The sequence below is a fragment of the Culex pipiens genome, chromosome 3 (assembly GCF_016801865.2).
Source record: "Culex pipiens pallens isolate TS chromosome 3, TS_CPP_V2, whole genome shotgun sequence".
Lineage (NCBI taxonomy): Eukaryota > Metazoa > Arthropoda > Insecta > Diptera > Culicidae > Culex > Culex pipiens.
Window position 1 is genome coordinate 3,204,105 of NC_068939.1, and position 5,777 is coordinate 3,209,881.

The following is a 5,777-nucleotide window of genomic DNA, read 5'->3' on the forward strand; positions in this document are numbered from 1 at the left end:
TTTTTTTGTATTATTATGTAACATGATTTAAATTATACGATAAATTAACATCATTCCACAAAAAATCTTTTATTTTTTCTTATTTAACCCTCTAACACCTGTAGTTGCAACAGTGCTCCATAATTCTTTTACTTCAAATTGTAATTACTTTATTACTTGGTATTAAACCAATTGAATTAATTCTTTTTGCACAAATCAGATTTTCATCTCATTTGATCATGGAACTTAAAAAATCTCAATTTTAATTTGGAGGTAAGGAGTTTATATTGTTTTGATGAAATAACATCAATCAGTTTAAAGCTTACCAAAATGTAATAATTTTATACTCATTAAGCAAGATATATTCCCAGCTTCTTCAAAAATTGATATTATCAGAAATAATTCTGATATCATAATTTCTATAAACCAAACAATACATTTAATTGAACAAAACCATGTTAAGTTTGTTCATTTATTATTTTTTCAGAGTATTTTCAAAAAATAATTCCAAAAATTTAAGAAAATGTGCACTTCCGCTTGAATTTCGGAAATTCCCGGGAAATTTACAAATTTCCCGGGAAACGGGAAATATTTTTTTTTTCAGGAAATCCCGGGAAATTCCGGGGATATTTTTTCCGGGACGGGAAATTGGACGCTCTAGTAACTATAGATGTTATAGTTCCAGGCTCCAGGAAGCCAGGCTCATCTATGTACTTATTTTAGGAAAAGAAGACTTAATGGAGATTCTTGAATTCAAGGAATTATTCCATAGCATTTATAACCAGAATTTGCTTAGAATTAGATTGATTCAGATTTTTTCCGTGACCTCACGACGTTTTGAAAATTTGAAATTTTTTGAGTGAATTTTGCTTGATAACGGATTATGTTTATTATTTCAATGTTATTATTTATTTTTCATCAAGATACTTTATAGAATCTGATAAACTGGGAATATGTTTAAACGTCCGTAAATCAGCTGCGTGCAAGCGCAAATAATGTGTCTCTACAGTTTTAATGTATTAAGGGTTTACATCAATGTAGAAAATTCTTAACTTTAATATTACAAAACAATTATTACAAAGATGATATTTAATCACTACTGAAAATTTCATGAAAATGTTTCATGATTATTTTTAAAAATCAGCCACCATAATGATACAGAACCGATTCAAAAAGAATTTGAATAATTCTTAATGCCAAAATAGAAAAAGAAATAAAAATTTGGAGTTCGAAATGTTAATAAGTTTTGGTAAAGATTTTTTACCTATTTTAAAGTCTACTCCCGGACTTTGAAATAAGTAAAAAATCCATACCAAGACTATGAATCATAACGTACTTCAAAATTCAATTTCTTTCACTATTTTGACATAAAATAAAATACATCAAATGGATGGGGTAGGACAACAAATGTAATCACATTTCCAATATCCTCAGGCAATGTGTTACTTCCATCCTGTGCCATAAAATGATTTCCACAAATTGTGAAAGTTAACTAATTCCATTCGCGCCCCAACCCATCACGTCACATTCGAATCAAGAAGTTCGCTTCATCTGTACTAATTAGACTGCTAATTAAAATCCACCACCTCCGCCACAAACCCTGTCAGCACCTCGTTCGGTCGCACGCGAGCAGGGAAATGTGCCAACATTGCATAAATTGTCACCCTTTAGGACCTCAGCCATCCGCCATAACGCACAAACTTGGCTCATTATCAAATTCACAACGCCCAACTATATTCGACGCTCCCGAAGCACACGAAATCTCTCAAGTCACTGCCTCAAGACAACCTACTTCCTCGGGTGGCTCAGCGTTATCAAACAGGATTATAGGAAGACACTTTTGCCCCGGTCGACAAAACTTCCAACTCTGGCAATCTCACGTTTTAGGGCGCCACCTCAGCTCCTTCGCCGCCATCTTGTGCTCTACTATTTCCGTCAAAGTTCTAAATTTCCGCTGATTATAATGCGCCACTATACTAAATTTTGTTGAAAGTAAGGACTATCTTTTTCAAAAAGGGGTTGGAATCCTATTTTGGGCTTGCCATTTTCAGTACTGTCCTATTTTTTGTTCTTTGAAACACAGTTTGCTTTGCTGTTGTTACGTTTTCCATCCAATAACCAAAATTGGACATTCTCCCCTGATTCGTCGGATGAGGTTGACCCCTTCGAGAGCGCGTGAGCCAGCTGATATAATATACCAGAGCTAGCAACCACGTGAGCCACCCCTCAAAGTTTCCATTATCGAAGGGAAGCTTACTTTTAAGTAAGTGCTAAGGACTCTGCCAAAAATACGCGCCATGCACGACACGAAGACAACGTCGCGACGCCAGTGGATAATTAAATGACACAACGACTATAAAGACGACACCAACGTGTCGTCATTATCGTTACACTGCCAACTTTTCCGGGTGTGGATTGAATGGCAGCCGGGGAAATCTTTGTCACAGGATATGATGATGCAAGTTTTGGTGCATGATCAGGAAATGTGCAGTTTTGGTTGATGGGAAACGGAGCTTTCATCCTAATGAATGCTAGTAATACACTGAACGTGCTGAGCTAAGTTCTGTGTCTTTGTTACATAGAAACTTACATTTCTATCAGGTTTTTTATTAGTTGGAAAATATCGATGACTTGATCGTCAATAATTTAGTTCAACCAAAAAGTACTTTTGAAATTCCTTCATGAAGCTACTGAATGTTTATAGAATTTTACTAAAATAATATTTCGAGCAAAATGAAGGGGGTCCAATATATATACGAAAGTGAAGAAAACTGTGTAATTTTCGAAAAAAATATTTTTAGAGTTGACGATGGGAAAATGATTTTTGTTACCAAATGGAAATTATAGCCTAGTTTTGAAAATTATGATTTATGATTACCCATCAGGCCTGAAAGGGTTTTTTCTTAACATTCAATAAATACTTGTTTAAATCAACTTAAGTGCATTTTTTTTCAATCTCGATTGTAAATATATCTCTTTTTGGGTTAAAAAATTCAAGGTTTTAAGAATTTAAATATATGACAAAAGGTCAAAAGACATAAGGTCGAATGGACAAAACAATCAAATGCCAAAAGGTCGAATGTCAAAAGGTAGAAAAGGACTAAAGCAACCGTTAAGAATTGTTTCTTTTTAAAGAATGGAAAATCTTTTAAAATATATTTAAGTAAAACTTTTTTTTGGAATATCTTGTGTTTGAAAGAATGGAAAAAACTCACAAAAATATAAAGACAGGTTGCTTAAAATAATATGTTCTAAATATTTTAACAATCAAACTTTTTTTAAAGAAGTTTTCAAGTTTGAAATAATCGAAAAACTAACTAAGTGTAACAACAACCAATAATAGTTAATTTTTAAAAGATGGAAAATGTTTTAGAAGTATGACTTTTTATTAGAAAGATTTGGTCATGCTTGATAGAATGAAAACTATTACAAAATTTCAAGCACAATCAAGAATAGGTTATTTCCAAAGAGTGGAAAATAATCCAAAATATTTTTAAGAAGTCACATTTTTACTTTCGACCTTTTGTCCTTTCGAAGTTTTGTCCACTTTCAACCTTTTGTCATTTCGACCTCATGTCTTTCGACCTTTTGTCGCACCTGCTTTATAGTAATTAATCAACACCAAACCTTTTAGAATTTTCACACAATATTAACTTTTCATATTTAAGAAATCGTTGACTCAATCATCATTGTAAAATTGCCATGCCAACAGAAAAAATGCGAACTAAAGAAAAATGGTAGGTACAGACTTTAAAACTTTGTCTCTATGACTAGCAGCAAAAGCAAACCAGCTGACACTTCCAGTTCGTACTTTATTGTAGGGTGTGAGTTATATTGATAAATAAAGTTTTAAATAATTCAACAAAATTTCAGCGAAAATACTCAAAATTAGATTTGCTTTAAGTTAAATTTTCAAAATGTTTCACTATTCAAAGATCCACTCCAACACTAGTGTCCTTGGGTCGCCTGCCATGGTTTCATAATAATACCATCCTTGGTGTCCACAAGACAAAAAAAAAATGAATAAAACTCAAATCCGCGCACCACCAAACGACCAGCACTCAGGAGCCAGCAAGCATCATGTGCATACACGAGAACGAAAAAAAGCCAAGCAGCACGATCATCGTCACGAAGGAAGGACGATACTCGCGCAGCGAGAAAAAAAGGCGTTGAAAATCTGAAGAGCTGTAAAACCGTCTTATTCCGTGTGCATCAGCAGCAGGACGTTACGACGGACGAAGAAGCTCCAGAGAGCATCTCTGACGCCCGAGCGTGGGTGGCTGCTGTTGAGCACTTTTTAATGACTCAATTTCGATATTGTAAAATTATACGATAATGAGAATTCACATTTTCTTTCAGTGCTGCTCGTTTCCGTTTCCCTTCGTCCCCCACGAGTCAATAGAACAGAACAAGGAAGGGATCTGAATAACATCATCCTCGGTCCACCTGGGCTGGGATGATGAGGGACAGAGTGGGAAATAATGGATCGATAAATTGAGATGCTTCTGCTGCTGCTTTTATAATGGTCATTTGGTGGGATTTACGTTCAGGTGCGAGGATTCATAGACCGATGGCACAGGTGCATTTAAAGCAGAATTGAGAAGATTTTTGGACAACATTGGTGAAACTTTATTTTAATTTTTAAAGAAAATAATCAAATTGAAATTCATTGACAACAAAAGCACGATCAGGCTTTCCTCCAATTTTTTAAATTTGAAACCAATTTTAAGTGTTTTCCTCCAACTGTTCGTGCAAAGAGGAAGACCATCCGGACTTTGATTGATAGGGTCTCAACGAGAAACGGAAGATACGGACGAAACGTTCGTTAAATCTCCAAACTGCAGTAAACTTGATGCCCCAAGTCGATATCGGCTCATTACTTCAAAACAAGGCCCAGTTAATGGATGTGCCTGCTTGTCTGCCTGGCCTCCCCCACGATTTCAGAACGAGCTGCTGAATTCGCAGCCATAATTGGAGCGAATGAATGTTCTGTTCCCGCTGAGGCATCGACAATGACGGCCAACAACTTTGGCTTCCGGCTGGGTTCTGGAAATAGGAGAATACAACCTCGTGTAGGTTCCTGATCGTCCTAGTCGCTGGGGAAATCCCTCTCTGAGGTTTGTACTTTGCGGCTTGCACTAACGAAAACTTTTATCATTCCTTCCCACCCTTCCACCATTTGCAGCCCTGCCATGGACCTGGATTTGCAGCACTAAACGACCGACGAACTGGTGGTTTTTGTTATCCAAAGTGCTTGCACTTATCTGGACTAGTTGGAGCAGTGGAGGTTGTGAAGGGAGGGGTATTTGTATTAGTTTCTACAAAAATACTAAAATACAAAAATACAAAAATACAAAAATACAAAAATACAAAAATACAAAAATACAAAAATACAAAAATACAAAAATACAAAAATACAAAAATACAAAAATACAAAAATACAAAAATACAAAAATACAAAAATACAAAAATACAAAAATACAAAAATACAAAAATACAAAAATACAAAAATACAAAAATACAAAAATACAAAAATACAAAAATACAAAAATAAAAAAATACAAAAATACAAAAATACAAAAATACAAAAATACAAAAATACAATAATACAAAAATACAAAAATACAAAAATACAAAAATACAAAAATACAAAAATACAAAAATACAAAAATACAAAAATACAAAAATACAAAAATACAAAAATACAAAAATACAAAAAAAACAAAAATACAAAAATACAAAAATACAAAAATACAAAAATACAAAAATACAAAAATACAAAAATACAAAAATACAAA